The sequence below is a fragment of the Pholcus phalangioides genome, unplaced genomic scaffold (genome assembly GCF_987345545.1).
Source record: "Pholcus phalangioides strain wild (caught in Gottingen) unplaced genomic scaffold, Ppha-v1.0 ptg000017l_1, whole genome shotgun sequence".
Taxonomy (NCBI): domain Eukaryota; kingdom Metazoa; phylum Arthropoda; class Arachnida; order Araneae; family Pholcidae; genus Pholcus; species Pholcus phalangioides.
This window is the reverse complement of record NW_028301610.1, coordinates 10,386,708-10,407,801: the sequence shown is the minus strand read 5'-3', so window position 1 is coordinate 10,407,801 and position 21,094 is coordinate 10,386,708. Positions and strand designations below refer to the sequence as shown.

Genomic DNA, 21,094 nt, shown 5'->3' with positions numbered 1-21,094 from the left:
CTATCAATATGCACATTGCAATACCAGCAAGGCAGCTGCTGAAGACCCATTTTGATAGGATGCACCTTAACCCTTGCAAATTCTGGCTGTGGGGGGTACCTCAAAATGTTATGAACAGTGGTCAAATTGCAAACTTTTGTGAATTGCAAGCTTCAGTGCATCCCCTATATGTTAGAAGTTCCTCAGGAATATTAACGTGGGGGCGCGTTTGGTTTAATAAAGATGAATTGCAAGCACATCCACATCATCATGGCATACTCTGATCTGTTGTTGAACAAGAATTTTTGTGCTTTCACCTCATAGCCAAAACACGGTGAACAACATATTTAACATTTCTTAAGTAAGTTGTAGTTATTTGTTCAATTACTTTGTTTTTTATGATGTTTCCATGAATTATGAAATCGTGAAATGCTATAATTAAAGTATCATTTGGCCATGACTGGCTATCGTTTCCATTCTGCGAGCAAATTTCCCACATGTTGGATGATGTAATTAATTTTACGTTTTTAAGTATTTTTTCCCCTTTATCAAATAAAATTTAATTTTTTCAGGAATTTTCAAGTCATTCTGACAATCATTCTTTTTTTACAGTGTTTTGAAATCAGAACCTTAGTTATAATCACCCTGTATATCATAAATCATTGCTAATTAATCTGCATTATTTATGCTTCATTAAATACATTATATTCACCTAATTTTTATTACTTTTTGCAAAATAGCTTCCTAATTAAGTATACTGAAAGTAACTGGAGAAAAACCTTTATATATTATATGATTAATAATAACATTAAAAGAATTTTCAAACACAGTTATCCATTGAGTTAAGCAAAAAATAATTAAATTGCAAAAGTTGGTTTTTGTTAAAATGTAATAAATATTTGTTGATTAATTAGCATAGGAATAGCGTTAATTACATTAATAATTAACTAAAATAAAATGTTTATTAGAAGTTTGAATGATTTTTCAGAAATTTCATTGTTTTTAATGTTCATACTATATAAAACAAAAAAACTGGTTTAAACCAAAAAATACCCGTTTTTTTTTTGTTTTTTTTTTTTAAAACGTTTTTTTTACCAACCCTGGTGAATGTGATGAATGTGAGGGTGATGCAAAAGGGAGAGATGTGAGGGGTGGAATTGCATGGTTGGTGGAGACAATAGTGTATGCAGGAGTGAGTGTAAAATTTAAAAGATGGATGTCTGAGATATTTCTTTTAATTGATTTATATTATTTGTCATTTATGTTCATATGCATCATTCATATCTCTATAACGTGTATGTTATAGATATACAGAGTGATGGATGTGATGAATGAGGTGATGGATGCATGCTGATGGATGAGTGGGTGAGAGAGAGGGATGAATGAAAGGGTGCTGCATAAAGATAGGGATGTGTGAAAGGGATGGATGTGTGAGTGATGGATGCAAAAGGGATGAATGGGTAATGGATGAACAGGTGATTGATGAGTGAGGTGTAGAATTGCATGGTTGCTGTAAATGTCTGGGGGACTGAGACACAACCCCCGGGGTTGAAGACTGAAGGCCTATCGTGTTTGGCAATGTAAGCCACTTAGTAGGGTGTTTCCAAGGGTTGCTGTTGCATTAACCCTTTGGTGTGTGTGTGGTGTGATTGTGGGTAATGATTGGGAATGCCAATGATTTATGCAGCACAGCGTGAAAGGTGTGAATGTGATGGATGTGGGATGCAATGTGATAGGCCTCCTCGTGGTGCATCCTGGACAATGCTAAATCTATCACACAATTCTTTGATCTTGTTATGATGTATGCTATGCATGTATATCTGACACGCGTGGCAGGTATGATTTGTGAACACATGGATGTGTGATGCTGGATACTTGATTGTGTGGGTGATCAGTATGAAAGGTATGCAAGAGTGAGTGTAAAATTTAAAAGATGATGGATGTCTGAGATATTTCTTTTAATTGATTTGTTATTCGTCATTTATGTTCATATGCATCATTCATATATATCCATAACGTGTATGTTATAGATATACAGAGTGATGGATGCATGCTGATGGATGAGTGATAGAAAGGGATGAATGAAAGGGTGCTGCATAAAGATAGGGATGTTTGGATGGTGGGAGGGATGGATGTGTGAGTGATGCAAAAGGGATGGATGTGTGAGTGATGCAAAAGGGATGGATGTGTGAGTGATGCAAAAGGGATGGATGTGTGAGTGACGCAAAAGGGATGAATGGGTAATGGATGAACAGGTGATTGATGAGTGAGGTGTAGAATTGCATGGTTGTTGTAAATGTCTGGGGGACTGAGACACAACCCCCCGGGGTTGAAGACTGAAGGCCTATCGTGTTTGGCAATGTAAGCCACTTAGTAGGGTGTTTCCAAGGGTTGCTGTTGCATTAACCCTTTGGTGTGTGTGGTGTGATTGTGGGTAATGATTGGGAATGCCAATGACTTATGCAGCACACCGTGAAAGGCGTGAATGTGATGGATGTGGGATGCAATGTGATAGGCCTCCTCGTGGTGCATCCTGGGTAAAGCGAAATCTACTACAATTCATTGATCTTGTTATGATGTATGTTTGACACGTGTGACAGGTATGATTTGTGATCACATGGATGTGTGATGCTGGATACTTGATTGTGTGGGTGATCAGTATGAAAGGCTGATGTGGATGCTTTGGTGATGTCATGGCAGTATGAATGGAGAATGAATATTTGATTTGATGCATTTTGATGGATACAATTTGATGTTGTGATGGCATATGATTTAAAGTGTGTGGGGCCTCTTGGTAATGGATGTGTGGTTGAAGGCGGCTACAGACATATCTGCAAGTTTTGTAAGTATACTGGAGCAGCAGAATTTTGGTGTGAACGTTTTGATTGTACAAGTGGCTTGACGATTGAATGAATTTTAATCATGCATAAGCAAGATGTCGGGAATGCTCTGACAACAGTTTAACACCTTGTGAGGGTTGATCAAATGAGGCAGTGAATGTGCAATCAGGTGAGTGAACAAGTATCGTCAGATGAGTGAATGAGCAAGTCTGCGACCTAGTGAGCGATCAAGTGATACAAATTTAATCTTTCGTTCAATTATTAATCCACACTTCATTATTTAAATACTTTTTTTATATATATTTCAATCCATGAGCATTCAGAGCTCATACATATATTTAGTTTTTGTTCATCTAATTCAGTCAGGTGCAAACACTGAGACATCACCAATATTCAATTTCATATGTACTTACCTCTCTTACTGTCTTATGATTTGAAGAATGAATTGTTGAATGTTTATGATCACAGAGTAATTATTTATATTCAACTTTTTTTAGGCCGGGCTTACACCATAGAAGTTTTAGAAAAGTTATTTTACAAAACTTGAGAAAAAAAACAACCAATAATAATATTGGTTACATTTGCTAAAATGTAACATTATCTAATTGGTTGCATTTTTCAAGTTTTATAAATTAACTTTTCTAAAGGTTTTTTATAGTGTAATCCAAGCCTTATACATATCCAAATGATACAGTATTAAAATAATCAATTTTTTTTTTTTTTTTTTTTTTTTTTTTAAATTTAATCCAAATATACATTTCTTATTTAATGAATCTACAGTTATACTTCTATCCTTTTAGATTTTAAACCGATTATTTGGTATTTCTATATCTTTTACACAATCGAGTCATTTCTACACAATTATTCATAAATATCATGTTCAAAATTCAATATTTATTTTATAAAAACACTAGAGATGTGTGAAATTCTCAAGAATAATCTTTAGGAGAATATTCTCCAGAAGGACTATGATTATGAACAACTTGAGAATATGCTCGTGGATAATACTGGAGAATATGCTCGTGGATAATACTGGAGAATATGCTCGTGGATAATACTGGAGAATATGCTCGTGGATAATACTGGAGAATATGCTCGTGGATAATACTGGAGAATATGCTCGTGGATAATACTGGAGAATATTCTCTGGAAGGTGACTATTATTTAACATAACTTGAGAATAGTCATATTATTCTTGATGAGAATATTCTCCATTTATCTTTATAGATGTAATTATGATTTTTTAAATATTTTTATAGATTTAATAATCTTTTGATTCTTGAATATTCTTGTGTTCAGGGGTGGCGTAAGCGAGGGTGCAAGGGGTGCAGTGCACCCAGGCGGCAGGTTGTAAGGGGTGGCAGCTTGGGCTTTCGTTATACACAAAATTTTTTGGAAGTTTCCAAAATTACAAATTCACATAACATCATGCTTTTGAGCCATATACATTGATAACAGAGATGTTGAGCAAACTTGAGAAAAAGAATGTCTAGGAACCTAATACCAGAAACAAAAATGCACTTTATCACGAGTGGCAAGTATGTATTTTTGTGTTCTCTAACAGTAACTTTTTCGGAACAGCCAAACACACAAGAAATAATTTGGCTTCTAACTTGCCCGATCCCTGGATCACCTAAAATGCACTTTGAAATAAATTTCTTAATAAAAACCGCCTCATTATATACCATCTTTACAGGATAACTAATAATGGGTCATCAATAAGTGCTGTTTTGTGGATTGAGAGTTATCTGGCATAATCAAGAATGGTAAAATAATTACGTTGGAGAAAAAAAAGTAAGATAATGTGTACTGTAAAAACATTTTCTTCAAAAGCGGTACGTATGGTCACACAATATTCTCGATATATAATGGTGTGCAGGTTTCTTCTAAAAACAAAATGGGTTTTTGCCACAGTCCTCTAGGCCTTTGTCGTATCATCCTTCTGCAGGGGTAATCTTTAGAGGCGGCACGTGAGGCTTTGCACCCGGGCAGCTGTATTTTGTTATTTTTGTGCAAACAAAAGTAACTTTACAAAAAATATCCTGAATTTTAGGATTTAGAACTGTTTAAAATAGGTATTCAGATGCAGACCAATTATTCACAATAGCATGAAATTGAATAGAGTAAAGAAAAAGCAATGATGAAGGTAAATGAGAAAAATCCTGGATCTTTAGCATGTTTGTACATAACAAATTTGATAACCTTGTATTTCAAAGCATTGTCAATAGATAAAAGGGTTAAGCAAAGATGAGTGCGGATCAACTGCAGAAGGTATGCCTGCCATAATAATAGAGGGACTGAAATGTTTTCCAGCTGAATTGTTGTGTTGAGTTTTATTTTTTATTTGTAGATTTTGATATGTAGATTCTAAATATTTTAGGTGTTATTTTTTTCTTATACATTTTTGAAGCGATTTTCGAAATGGTGTCCAAGATGGTGGCCATTTACCGATTTCATTAATATTCATGGCACACTATTGACCAGTATGTTAAATTATATGGTTTTAGGGTCAAGAAATACAAATTTACAATCAAAATAGATGTACATTGAGTTCTTATTCTTTTTCAAATTGTAGTTTATATATCGTGATAAGGTCTGGTTGTAGGGCATTGTTCATCGGGACGATTGTCTGTTTTTTGTGTGAGCTCTCGCCACAGGAAAATGGTGGATTGAGTTTGAAGTGCAAGGCACTGGATTATTTTAAGAAAATGGCCAATATAGATTATACCCAGCAGTATTAATGGTGAGTGATCAATCTTTCTATTGTTCAGCTGAGAAATCTCCGCGAAACTGCAAGTGATGAAGAGGAAGGTATTGAATGTCTTGAAAAAGCAGCAGCCATTTTGAGAAGAGTAATTAGCTTTAATTGGAAATTTAGTGGTTCAATGACTGATTATGAACCCCCTCTCAAACTGTATTCATTTGTAAAATGGATTATAGCAGGAACAAAAGACAGACTTAACAGAAACTTGTAGTTCTAAACTTGACCGTTTGTCTAGTGTACTGTCAATGAAGTTCATTAATAGCTTCAAGACTGACAGACTAGTAACATATCAGCCAAGGTCAGAATTAGGTTTTCAAACTAGAACCGAGATGCATTATCTGTTGGATTTTCACTGGCGGTTCACAAAAAGCAAAGAATTGGTTAATACTATGATTCAGTTGCAAGTTCGGTCCAGCTATATTGACACAGTACAACTTGAAAATCGAATAGCTTCGAATAGCTACTGTAGAAATTTTTTTGTTCCTTCTTGAGTATATAAACCAATTTGGATATTTGTTGTGTTTTATTTGTGTTACTTGCCAGGGAGATTGGGCATTGCCTCTCCCATCATTAAAAACAAAGCAAGTATTTTGCTCATGACTTATTTCATTGTGAGATATATTCCTGTATACATAGCACAGATGAAGGACCTTAAAACAACATACCCAGAAGTATGGAATGCTCTTGAAGCTTGTAGTTTTGCAATATCCAAATCCAATGTGACATTTACTAAACTGTTTGATTTTTCTGTTAAAAGTTCTGGTCTGCAAAGACCTGAAGAACATTGGTGGAGTTATTGATTTAACTCAGAATGAAAGCGCGCTCTGAAGGTATTGTGTGTGCACCAGAAATACCACACATTGTTTCAAGTTTCTATGGAAATTTACTGTCCAAATAGTCTCTAAATAGCCCAGGAATTCTATGGAAATTACTGTCCAAATCATTCGACAGCCTGTCAAAAATAAAACCTTTAGCTATGTAACTAGAACCAGTTTTTTTTTGTTTGTTTTTTTTAAAAATCTAACCCAAACTTTTTCAGGAGCTAAATAAAGTCTCGTGCTTCTCTTTTTCTTGGATTCCTTACTGTTAAAGAATATCCCTACTTCATTAAATTAAATTCTGAAATATTTTTAAAGGAGCAGTAATTAAAAAATCATCTGGCTAAGGCCGGCATTATGCTATAAAAGTTTTGTAAAAGTCCTTTTATAAAACTTGAAAAATGAAGCCAACAAGGTCACCGGTTGCATTTTCTAGAATGTAACCAATAACCTTATTGGTTAGATTTTGCAAGTTTTATAAAAGGAATTTTATCAAACTTTTACTGTGTAATACCGGCCTAAGAGGAGATAGCAGTCATTCTGAGGATTCATTACTCTGGATGTGTTTTCCACTTGTCTAAATTAGCCATTTTTGGGAACTTAAAACTACAGAATAACTTGAATTATCATTAAACACAAATGTCGATAACATTATTGTATATTAATATCACTTTATACAAAAAACCTGTCATGTATAACAGCAGAATGCCTTCACCTGGCTGATGATTTTAACAGGTAAATTTTCGGGGTCGGGCTTGTATTAGGAGCATCTTGAAAAATCAAGCTAAGGCTTATTTTCTAGTTAGGTGTTATTTTCGTAAGAAAAACTATACTTTTTATTCTGTTTCACTTGAAGATGTTCGTTACCAATGTTCAATTCAAGAATCCCACACTGTTATTTTCTTTTTGTTACGAGATAGTTATTTTTGTCTCTTGGTATTTCAGTTATGGAAGTCTGATGTACCTGTATAAGATTTATAAAAAAAGTAACGCAAACATATAAATATTTTTTGAATGAAAATTCAGTTTACATACATTGGTTTACTTCAATTTATACAAGGATTTGTGTGTGTGAAAAATTATTGTGTATTATAAATAAGCAATTTCTGTGGGTATGCTTATCACATATATCAGGTATATTTGTTAAACTAAGGTCCATGGTTATAATTTTCTGTTTGTGATTTCTTGTAACACATTTTAATGTGAATCTTGTACTTAAATGCTTACATAAAAAAGATAGTCGGAAGAATTATAAAAAAGTGTTTGCGATTCCAAGAAATTATTTCAAAATATACATTCTAAACACTGCACTATGCAGCAATTTTTGGAATATATAAACTAAGCTCAAACTAAAATTTTAACCTAAAAGCAACACATTTTCTTCGAAAACAATATTCCCCAAAACACCCAGCCCAGGGGGAATGGGTATCTATCTGGTTAATAAAACACTATATATAATGCAATTCAAAATTTAAGAGACCTTCATCCAGCAGTGGATTGAAAATAATTGATATAATGTAATTCACATTTCTTGTGCTTTATTTGCATCACATAAAACACTTGAAAAGCTCAATGTACCCCTATTTTGATTGTAAATTCATATTTTTTTTACTCCAGAAACATACACCATTGACCAGTATGTCAAATTATGCCATGAATATTAAGGAAATCTGTAAATGGCAGCTGTCTTGGATTCCACATTGAAAATTGTCTCAAAAATGTGTAAGAAAAAAAATGGCATCTAAAATATCTGGAATCTACCCATAAAAATCTAATAGAATAATGAAAAATCAAAATGGGCACAACAATCCAGCTGGAGCCATATTTTATTACATTTCAAATCCTACTATAAGAGGGAATTCTTTTTAAAACTACCTAAATACCCAAAAAAATAGGACTTTCTCGAAAGACTAATGTTATAGGAACTCTGCAGAAAACATTGGTGCTGTTATGTGGAGGAAAGGGAACATGCATTGGAATGAGTTTGACAGAAGTTGCATTCTAAAATCGCTGCAAGAGCTTTCAGAACCTCATACATACAGCATAAAGGAATTGTCAACAGAAAGAAGAACATTAAAGTTTCCAGCCCACATTATGTAAACTTTTAAAGCAAGAAAATGAAAACAACATGGATGAATTGAACAACTTGCAAAAAAATAAGAGTGATAAAAAATATCAGTGTATGCTAATAGAGGCTGTGCTATTTTCTTCAACAAACTCAATCTTTAGAATGACATCGATCATAAGTCTATCGACTCTTTGTCAATCGACTTCGGTTTTATTTTTTGCCTTGAACTTAATTCTTAAAATATATTTCTTATTTTTTTCAATCTAATAGAAAGGTTTCCAAATTCTTCATAACAAAAACTTTTGAAACTTCTTATAATGACAGAATATTCTCTAACTAAAACTTGTCATTATGAGGTGATTATGCCAATAAAATTGTTCTAAATGTTTTAGGAAATGAAAACTGAATTACATTTCGTAATATAAACAAAATTAGTACAAAAATTTTATTTAAAAGTGGAAAAAGAACATTCTACACACAAAATTCTCTAATTTTTACATTCAAGAGAATATTCTTGTGTGTGCCGCATCTCTATAAAACCCTAATTCCATAACACAATCGGTTTCACTCATATTTTTTTCTATCCAAGCTTTATCCCATAATGAATTCAAACCATTTTATGAAAATATATATAGGCCTACAACATATTCAAACATATTTTCACTTATAAACCTCATTCCCGGATTTTATTTTATTTCATTTAAATCTAATTTTTTTCTACATATTTCTTATATAGTGAAACATTGATACTCTGCATACCAAGAAAAAATATCATTGTAGTGGGGTTATAGCTATATCGAGAGGCAACTGTTTAACACCCAAGTTAGACATTTCCAAAGAAGACTTGAAAAAATATTGTTGGAGAGGTATTTATCTCAGGTTTCGCTGCATCCATTTATCAACTGTTTCTAATTTAATTTTGAAAATTTTTTTGATCTAATCTCTAAATAGTATATTTGATTTATTTTCAAAATTTCAAACCTTTTATATATAACTCAGAATCTTATTACCTTTTTTAATTGCTAATTCATTTCACATCTGTATTCCATTTATCAAAAAAAACATATTCAATCTCTCTTTTACTTTTCATTTCTAATTTCAAAGCATTCACATTTCTTTTTATCTACAGCAATTTTAAGGTTACTACCTTTAAGTTTTAGAACATAACTTACATAGACTGAATATTAATTTTTCAACCGTAATTGATTATATTGGATGATATATAAATCTTAGGTAAACTTTACATTTAAACAAATCCAAACCATTCTTTATCAAGTTCTCAAAATTAAAATATCTTAACAGGGTGTCCAATTGGATAATTAAAATATTTCAGTTGCATATAGTGAACATACATCAATATGTCTACCCTTCTCTTTTTTAAATTCATATTTCCATTTGGTAGGCTGCAATCTATGCCATTAAAAGCATCCCTAGAATTTAAAGGTTCTCAAAATCCATCATTAAAATTCACTGTATTTCCATTCTCGTGACTTATTTTAAATCCTTTAGCTTTTTCCATTTACAGTCATCTAACAATCCAGTCTTTACTACCTCCAGCTATCCAAGATTTCATGTATTCATCTCCCAATTCATCTGTCATTTCTTCTAACATGCATTCAATAATAATTTTATCAGTTCCATATTATCTATATAAAATCACTATCACCTATAATTTATATATTTCAAACATTTTATATAGTTTAATTCTAGCAGAACTGGTGGTGAAAGCATGTTAGTATTGAAGTCATTCTCTCTTTCTTCATTCATAATATCTTATTTTTCCTTGATATAATCATCTAAAATTGTTTTGTAGAATTTATCTAAATCTCTTATATATTTGGTTTGCTTCAAATTTTTTTCTCTGTCCAAAACTTACTCCATGATGAGTTCAAACATATGTTATTTATATATAAATCTCATCCTTATTTTTTTTTATTTTATCTAATTTTATATTCAATTTCTTAAATCTGTCTTGTCCTTTTCATTTTTTGAGGTTTTCAGACCATTTATCATCTGTTTCTGACTTTTGAAAACATTTCAATGTAATCTCTTGAAACATTGATACAACCGTGCTCTGCAAAAAACGAAAAAATAGACGAGTTACAACAAAATAAGCAGACAAAGTAGGGGGATGCCACGTGGATTCGGTAATCTGAAAATTACTCTGCAATGATTTTCCCCATTTAATATTTGAGCACCTCCTGACCCCCCTTGGGGGATGAACTTTCAGAAATCCCCTTTTAGTGGGTACCAACATTATAAAATATAATACTGACTAAATTCATATTTATGGCTGCATGTGTGATTTCGGGACAGTGATGGGTGCCATATAATTTTTGAACCCCCCAGGGGGTTGAGTTTTGATAAATCTCCAGTGAGTTTCTAAATTACAATACAAAATTACTGACCAAATTTCACATTTCTAGCTTCAATAGTTTCGGCTCTGCGTGATTTCTCCATATGACACTGCACCCTTATTGATCCCCCCCCCAGGGATCAAATTTAAAAAAAAAAAATTTAGTTTCTACTTCATGAAGTAACTTCTGATAAATTTCATGATTTCAATAATTTTGGCTTGGCGTGATGTTATTTTGAACACCCCTTATGACCTTGTTAAGGGTCAAATTTGGAAAACCCCATTCCTAGTTAGTCTTCACATTATGGAATAAAGCTTCTGACTAAATTTCAAGACTATAGATTCAGTAGTTAAGGCTTGGTGTGACTTTTCTGTTACCTCTGAACCCCCTATGATCCCCTTAGGGGTCAAATTTCAAAAACCACATGTTTACATCATGAAATAAAATTTCTGACAATTTCATGAATTTCAAGTTTTGGCTCAGAGGTATTCCTTTGGTTTTTTCCTTCAAAATTCAACCCCTAAAGGGATCAAAAGGGGGTTCAAATATAACATTCTTGATGGGTGTTAATATCATGAAACAGAACTTCTGACCCAATTTCATTAATAGCTTTAGCTGTTTCGGCAGTGATTTCTGTTACATTTGAATGTCCCCTAGGGGTCGAATTTCTAAAAACAATCTGTTTACATCACGAAATAAAACTTCTGCCCAAATTTTGTGACCATAGATTCAGCCCTTTCGGCTTGGCGTAATTTCTTTGTTACCTTGGAAATCCCTTTTTGATCCCCTTAGAGATCAAGTTTTGAAAAACCCTTAGGGATCAAATTTTGAAAAACCCTTATTAGTGAGTCTTCATGTCACTAAACAAAACTATTGACAAAATTAGATATTTATAACTTCAGCGGTTTCAGCTCGGCGATGATGAATCAGTCAGGACATGTTATTTTATACAGTGAAACCTGTATAAAACAGAAGGTTTAAGAGACTGAAATTATTTTCTGTTCTAGACAGGTTTTCATTTTATAGAGGTGCACATAAAAATATATGTAGCGATTTATTTCTATTGTTTACAAACTTGACTTTTGAGACCATCACCCAAACTTCTATAAACCAACAAGTGTTAAACAGAGACATGCATATTATAATTTTGAATTTTTTCATGTTTGCTGTTTCAAATAACTATACATTTGAAATTTCATATTTAATGCACTAATAGTTAAACTTCAATTAAAAAAAACTTTCTCCTCAATAGCAGTAGAATGAAAACTTCTGTAAAAAAATTTTAATAGTGAAACCTTGATATAACGATATTCTGTTGACCAAGAAAAAATATTATTGTAGAGAAATTATATCCTTATATTGAGAGACAAAATTATCCTTGTGTGTGATCAAATTTATGCTATTTTTGTCATCTTTTCTACGTCAACATTGTTAATACTATCGGCATGCTTTATAATGTACTTGTTTGCTGCGAAAAATTGTAATTGATAAATTTATTATAAAAATTCCCTAAGATACATTGCCCCTGTCAAGAAGTTTACTGCATTGCACTTTTGTGTCATACACGGAAAGTAGCAATACTCAACTAACTTTATCTTTCGGTCAATGCTATGTCTTTACACATGGGCCCACCCGGGCATGGCACAGGAGCCTGAAGAAAAGAGGGGCCTCACTAAAATGAGAACTGATTGAAATTTTCGAGAATGTTCTAGATTGGGCCAATTGACTTTTCTGAGTCTCAGGGGCCCATGGTGCTCTTAAGACGGCCCTGCTTTTAGTGATTTTTAGTCCAAAATATTGATGTATCAAATGTATTCAGGAGAAGGAAAACAAAGTGACAGAATAAAAATTAAATTTGAAACGGTTTTTATCGTAGTAAAGGATATCATTATATCGAGTATTGTTGTAGCAAGGTTTCACTGTATTTAAAATAGAAATTAAGAAATTGCATGCCTTTTTTTAAAAAAAAGTGACAATGAGATCAACAACCAATAACGTTTGTGAAAGAAGAAAAAAATTTTGTACATATATCTGTAACCCTTAATTTTTTTTTTCACACATCTACAAACTCCATTTTTGTGTTAAAATTCAATACTCATTTCTCTTGTTGGTGGCCATCTCTACTCTGAATCAAAATCTCTGCAGTAGCCAAAACATGGCATTGTTAAATTCTGAACCCTTATTTCTTATTCAGTCCCCTTGCATATTGCTCTCCCAAATTTATCAAAAAGTCACCATTTCCATCATAAATAAAATGCTAAACAAGCTTTTACTAAATTTTGAAAATTTTGAGTAAATCCACTTCTCAAGCCCAACCCCAGAACCAGTTCAGATAGATAACTCTCAGGAAAAATTATGAATGCTTATTATCTGCAGCATATTCCCAGTTTAATTAAGTGATCCCGGCATAATCACGGATTACTTTTGTGATGTGTGACAGTTCTCCAGAGCACTTGAGCGGCTCGGACACATTCCCAGATCACTTGGATCAGCAAAAGATTTAGAGATCACTAAAGTGGCTCTGTAGGGGTCTTATCAATAGGTGCCCACAAACTAGCGAAAGGTTTTTCTCTTTTTTGGTGAACCGAGTAAGATGCCATAAGGAAGGTTTCATATTTTTATAAAGGGTGGTTGATGTAAGCATCATCCAAAACCCCCTTGTCATCAAAAGTGAGCAAATCCAAAACGCCCTCTCCCGTTCCCATCAATACTGATGTAGTAATTGAATGACCCAAAACTGGGTAGTTGAATAAGTTCAACTGTATAAAACCATAGCAGTTAGCAACTCTGTCAGAAAAAATTAATTTGTGCAACATGCATTGTGTGTGTGTGTATATGCCAGAGATATCTTGCAGTTTTCTCACAAAATGACCTGAATTTCTTCATTGAAGAAAAATTATAAATAATTGATGTCGCTCTCCACTTTTTTATACACTATGTACAGAAAACTGGATATATATATTATCTCATTTGATCATTTTTGTCACACCACGGTCATTTTATGCACACACGAGGGGCTAATTAGACTGAGACCTACGATTTATTGCCGAATCCGAATGGCAGCCTTGTTTTTTTACTCAGAGAAATTATCCGCATGTGGCAATTTCCAACCAGTGGAGTACAGCTTTACTGTAAAAATTGTCAAACCTGTTGACAATAAACGTAACTATTCTGACAATGAAAATTTTTTCTTTTCAGTAAAATCATTGTAATAGAGGATGTAATTTTTTTTGAATTATTGAATTTTTACTTTCTTGTTACTAAATTTTTGATCACCTAGTAGATGTCAGTGATAAAGAAACCTGTTGTAAATCATCAAATCCAACTACTTGTTTAAAAGCTGTTAATTCAGAAGTATTGATTGTTGTTGTGTAAAAATTTACGATCTTTTTTTTTTCCCGTAATAATTCATAAAATGCTGTCTTTTCAAATAAAAACCGTTAGCCCCATAAACTTAAAAAGTCATTAACATTTCCAAAAATAAACCACGTTGTTGTATCATGTTTTCTAATAAGTTTTTAAAATTTTTCAGATATCAATCAAAAATTATATTGGATGCAATATTACATTTCAATTACGTGCTGAATGAGCTTATTCTTTTCCACAACAATCTCAATAATGAAATTTATACATATATATTATTGCTACTTGAGCTAGTTTCAATACATCACTTATAACATACAGGCTGGTTATAATATCCCGAATCACAGGGTGTGTTATTGTTATAAATAAACTTGACTGTATTTTATTAATTTTATTAGATCTTTCTTATTTTGATAAATGTTTAATTGCTTAGAAACACTATCAATTTTTTGAGCAGTGAGAGTATTCATAACACTCTTGAAATGTAACATTTAATGTGTTAGATTTAAAAGTTCTGTAAAATCTATTTCATTCTTTTTTCATATATTTTTTAATTTGTTTTATTACTAAAATCACATTCCCATATAACGATTAATTCATATCCAGCTTTTAAAATCTTTCGAATTCTTTTATACAAATCACCCATTAATCTTTGATTCTGAGAATCTATATATTTTTTTTTTGTAAAACATCTGTTACATCCATGGTATTGAAGTACAGTATTTTCATAAAATCATTCTACTTCTTCAGTTAATTTAAGTTCATTATTCAACATGCCCGGATCCGTTTATTTAAAAAAAAGGGTCCGGGTTTTAGTTTTAATGCATAGAATATTTATGCCCGGAATTCCTTATGCCCCGATCTTTTTATTATTAAAAAAATGGGCCAGGTGTAATTTTTTTTAAACTGATATTTTTTTATATTTTTATGCTTGGTGGTTTCTATTATGTTTTGCACACTAATGTTTTTTTTTCGGCGTCCGTAGTGTCTGACGGCCTTGGCGACTCTTCGTCGGGCCATCAGACATGTGTGGCGCCAAATAATCGCCAAAATTCTATAGGTTCATTTTAAATAATAAACCGATAAAACAGAAGGCATGGCAATGGATGAATAACTAATAAATACAACGAAATAATAAAATGGTATGATACAACCTGAGCAGTAGATAATCCAAATAACTAGAGCTACAGAAGGGAGGAATAATAATGAGAGAGAGAGAGAGAGACGCGCTGGAAATGGAACAACGGCTGCTTAGAATTTTTGAAAAAACGCGGTGAACAAAAGAAAAATCCTGTTTGTTGAAGCCAGCGCCATCTAGTATCACCCAACGAAACCGGAAAAGTGTTAAAAAATACGGCAACCCAGAGAAGCATTATGACGGTCTTGGCGACTTATCGCGAGAAAAAAGTCGCCAAAGTCGTGGCGGACCATACTGCATCTGTTCCAATATGATTGGTAGTGAACAAATATTTGAGAATGAAAATGATTTCTGGGAATGGTTATATTTCAAAAAAAACATTTTGGATAGACTGTAACTAGATTAACTTCATGGGTTCTTGTGTCTTGTGTAGTTTCAAGATCAGAAAATATTTATATTATGAGTAGTTTATATGTACATTCATATTTAAATATTTTACACCAATCTTTTTGATTTCTAAATTTCAGACAATCGTCTTTACATTTACTAACTTTAGCTCCTTGTTTTTCATGTAGCATTTACGATCATTTTAATATTTATTTTAATGATTTCATTATTATCAAATGATTTCATATACATTTATTTCAATTGTGATAATCAAAAAGCAATCTTTTGCTTAAAATTTTCTATAATTTTCTATATATATATTTTTTTATTAAAGCATTTTTTACAATATATATTTCATCAATCTGTTCTAAAAACATCTATCGCATTTGAGAGAACATTATTTATACAAATCTTTTTCATCATAACTCGCTTGACAATAATTTTGTTTACATAAAGAACCTGTTATTTTTGTAATTGTACATCAAAATGATTTCTATTTTTCAATACATAGATACTGTACTTGTAAGATTTTTATATTTACCACACTATTATAGATACGTTCATTAAAATTCTCTGCACAAAATATATTTTTTTGAATATCTAAATTTTTTCTTTTAATATTTTAACTACTAAACAGCATATTTGTAATGGTTATATTGCATAACTTGTGTGATTTTACAGCTAGTGTTTTTTGTAACACACTACCTTTGCATATAAATTACAAAAAAATAATAAAGTAACTAATAAAAGTATTTTTTCACCGTTTAATTATTCACATAGTTTGAGATTTTGACTAGAAAGAATTGTTGCAATTGATCTAGCTCTGCATATACAGGGTGACCGCCCAATCCATTACAACTATCGACTGCCCAATAATTACGTGAGATTCCTGTGAACCACATACTTATATATATCTAAGCACCAGCAGCAAAACGAAATTAAATCAGGGCCGGACAAATCCCAGGTTGCCACTACGACTAGAAAATTGGTCCTGGTGCCTAAAATTTTCTTTGTGTAGTTACGAAATTGCAGATTGAGAGCAGCACAAAATGTTTGGAATTTATGACAGCATATCTGCCAGCATGACAGAAGGCCACTATGCCCTGAAAAAGTCAAAAGGAACACTATTTTTGAACCTTTTTCTTCGGGTAAAAACGTTTTGGCGCCTAGATATTTTTAGCGATTTGTCTAGCCCTGCATTAAATAGTGAAGTAAGAAATACGTTTTTTTTAAGGTTCTGAATTTTTATATTTCAATCGTGTTCAAGTGCCATTGTTTGTCTCGGGGCTTTGACCCGAATTCCATTGGCCTGTAGGCAGCTTTCTTTTTAACACATGAAAAATAAAAATTTGATAATTATGATATTTGACTCACCAGAAAACATTCAGACGCGGCTCCACCTTGGCCTGATTGCCAAGTAAATTCTCAAGCTACATACACACAGAATCGAGTTTTCTGGCTCTTAACACAATATAACACTTCAAATATATCACTTTCTTTCTCACTGCCGTTTTTCTGAGGTCCGGGTTGATGTCTTTTCATTGATTGCAGATTCACGTTAAGTGAATGAACACGTCCGTATTACAGTAGATCCACGCAATGAAATCCGAAATATAGAACTGAAATCACATATCCTTCCTCTAGGATTGTACTGTTTCCTACTGGATATGAGACAAGTGACACTCCAAAAATACCACTCAAAACGGTTTTGCTATTTGCTGATAGCTCTTTCCGACCCTTGTTCCTTGCAGGGATAATGGTGAAAACAGACCCCAAACATGGGAAAGAAACTGGGAAGGGGGCCCCCGTTCCAACAGCTGGAACCTGTTTCTTTGTGACTTGTGAATTCCCCTGCTGAATTCGCAGAAGCAGCATTTATTCCTTTACTTTCCTCATTCCGTCGTCTCAATACTATTTTCTTTCTCGTCCTAATCACCCCGATTTTTATGACGAGTGACAACAATAAGTGAAAGATTTTTTTACAAAAAGAAAAAAAATAACCATACCCCCCCCCCCCTAATGCCACCCACAATAGGCATAGTGTTCAATAGATTGAACTGATATCGTTCTCTGGAAATTTTTAGGGTTGGAAGGTGACCTTCGGAAGTATCGAAAGTACAGTACTTTGTCACTTACGAAGGTCACGGTTAGAAACTGGAGGAAAGCCATGTACAATTACTTTTTTGCCGTTTGAAAACCGGAAACAAATCGTGGCCGAATTCAAAGGACATTTAAATCAATGTTTCTTAACCTTTTTTAGCCCATGCCCCCCTTGGGCCACATTTTCTTTTCTTGGCCTCCCGTCTTGTCCAGCTCTCTCCACTACCACCATCCACGTGAGTCCCTTTCTACTTATTCAATTGGATTTTGTCAAAACTAAATTTATAATTAGCAAAAATGTATCGTGCGCAAACATGAAGAAAACTGGGGTGGGGACATCTGGCGTGCTCCCAGACCAGAATTTTCACGGGCCCCTTTGTAGTTAATTTATAGCGAAAAAACAAAAATATTGAAAACACAAAATTATAAGAATCGTACGGGCCCCATCCTTGGGGGGGGGGAGCGAAAGTTGCTGTTTGTCTCGTCTATTCGGGACTCAATCGCGTACATGGGAAAGGGAAGGTACATTGCATTATTTTTTCGGAAATTATTGGGGGGCTCAAAATGCCTCGGCTATTAGGTTTCGGTGCCTACGAATGAGGTCGATCTCTGCACTCCTGGGCAGGGCCGTAACTAGCGGGGCAACTGCTCCGGGCGGCAAAATTTAGGGGTGGTAGTTTTAGGTGGGAACAAAGAACACAATTACAAAATTATCGAATTTTGAAGTTGTTGAGGCGGCAAAAAAAAAATTAGTAATGATCATCCCTCCCAAGAGCCGAATTTTATGGTCTGAAATCATGGCCCTCTACATAAGACGGTCCTGCCGGTCAGCCCCACCTAAGAGCATCAAGGGTCCCGGGAAAAGTGATATTTTTTAGGCCCTACCTGGCTAGAAATTCTTGTCTCTAACCAATTTACACGCTTACTCTCGAAAACTTTAACGGCATCTCATTTTTATGAAGCCCTCTCTGCTCTTCAGTCCCTAGTTAAGACGGCACTGGTGACAGGGCTCCAGCCTTTATGGGCGCGAAGACGTTTCTTATTTTTTTTTTTCACACAAGTCCACTAGAGAGGGCCCATGAAAAGTCTGCCAGGGGCCCGCCAAATATCAGCATAGGGGTTCTGCTGCAGGATGTGGGGACCATGTTCGAAATTATATAAAACCGAAAAAATTGGTCTGACGCGTAAAATACGCGACGATCCAACGAACCTACACAATAAATCGCCTCTACCCTTATTACCTTGGATCCGAGCCTACTCTGGGCTAGAGTTCGGTGAGTTTCCTTCTCGTGGGGCGTTCTATGCAGGGCCGTCTGAACATCATAGGTCCCCGGGCAAAATAATGTTCTGAAGCCCCATACTTAGCTGGAAGTAACAGCTTTTTCTTGCTTACGCGCGAAATCATGGTGTCATCTCGTTATGTAGTCACACACACAACGGTAATTTTCTATACACGTGGGCTAATTAGACCGGGACCTACAATTTATTGCCGATTCCGAATGGCAGCCTTTTTTATATACTCACCGAGAGGCTGGTGCGCTAATTTCTTGGTGTGAAGACGACTCCCCAGCAGTAATCTTTTTCTGTGGTCATGTCGCCGTTTCCGTTGTTCTCCTTGCGCAGGGCAGTAACTAGGAGTTTTGCTGCCCCCCACAACTTTAAAATTCGATAATTTTGTAATGGTGTTCTTTGTTCTCACCTAAAACTGCCAACCCCCTAAATTCTGCCGCCCGGGGCAGTTGCCCCTCCCCGCCTCCCCCCTCCCCCAGTTACGGCCCTGCCCTGTGTCAGGAAAGTTTCTGACGAGAACGAATCGGGTATCGAACTCGTGTCACCTCTAACCATCCTTTGGTACTTTAGGTAAGTTGCCGCGCCCAATGTATCAGAAATTAGTTTCCTCCGATAATCATCAATTTAATATAATTGGAGTTTCACAATTGAAACACCTTTTTTTTTCCTTCTAAAAATGCGGAAAGAGGTCCGGGATCATGGCCCCCACATCCTGGAGTAGGGCCCTAGGCTGGGATCTTCTGCGGGCCCCTTATGATGTATTTACAGCATGAAAAAAAAAATGAAAATCGTCCCGGGCCCCAGGGCAAGTTTTTTTCTTTCTCTTTATGGTTTTTTATTTAGTTATAACAAGAGCCCGGATTGAGTGCACATTTTGGTATTTTAAGTGCTTGCTTTTTGCATTTTTAAGTTAATATTTGTATATTTTTAGAGCATATTTTGCAACTTTTTATAGTGCATATAATCCGGGCTCTAGTTATAATGATAGCAATGCATTTTCGATTGGAGTGGTTCAAATGGTGATTGTTATGCCTAGAAGGCAAGTTTTAGTTAGTTTTTTTTACGAAAGCAATCGTTAAAAGGTTTCCTTTTAATGTGGGTGCTCAAGCAGCCACAGCACCCCCGGGTTCCGATGCCACTGCTAAAGAGGGTGTCTGGATACTCTCCCGGTGTTTGGTTACCTCCATCTCAAGGCTGTATCGATTGCTTTGAAACCAGAGACTCCAGCAAGATTCAAGACGCATGAGAGGGAAACGGGCAGTTTTTTTTTCTTTTCATGTTCGATATTTGCGAAAGAGAAATCTATGTACGAGATTTTTTATTTCTGAGTGCTCTAGCGCGTGTGTAAGCTAGTGAATGGCTAAAACATTGACCTAGAGTGCGTGAAAGCATGCGAATGACGAAAAGAATGACCTAGAGCATCTGTAAACGTGTAAATCAGACCTCGGCAACCTATGACCCGCCGATCACCCACTTGAGTTCCGAAAATAAAAGTATAATTATATTCGGGTGTGTACAAGGGTGTTCTGTTAATGAACGTCAAGAGGAACAAAAATCGCAATAGAAACATGTCGCAAACCACGTTGAAAGGGTGAACATCGCGAAAAGCGCATGCAGGTTTCGACGTCACGCTGGAACGCCAAAAAGTACAATAATAACTACAAAAAGATTTATTTGATTAATTATTACAAGAGTTGTTGGAAGTGGCAGCCCGCTGACGTCATTGCACAGTCCTGAACGACGTAAAAACGATTCCCGGACGCGCATACCAGGTATGTTTTGATGTCTACCGCAGTGACGACAATCCGCGCTAACGTATTCAGCGATCAACCGACATCCACCTTTTGTCTCCTCTGGACTCAGAGCCTGCATGCGTTTTTCGTGATTTTCACCTTCTCAACGTGGTTTGCGACATGTTTCTATTGCAATATTTGTTCTTCTTGATGCCTAATAACAACCCTCCGTCTTTGTCGGTCCATTAACAGAACAC

At 34.6% G+C, this 21,094-nt stretch overlaps 1 long non-coding RNA gene across 1 annotated transcript in view; it reads right to left on the bottom strand.

The window, feature by feature from the left end:
- Nucleotides 1-17,443, bottom strand: part of LOC149072357 (uncharacterized) — a 116,549-nt gene extending 99,106 nt beyond the window's left edge. Inside the window, exon 1 of the long non-coding RNA XR_016194536.1 lies at nt 17,089-17,443. This is a non-coding gene — a long non-coding RNA (uncharacterized LOC149072357). The remainder of the gene's footprint in view (nt 1-17,088) is intronic.
- Between the last annotated feature and the right edge of the window lie 3,651 nt (nt 17,444-21,094).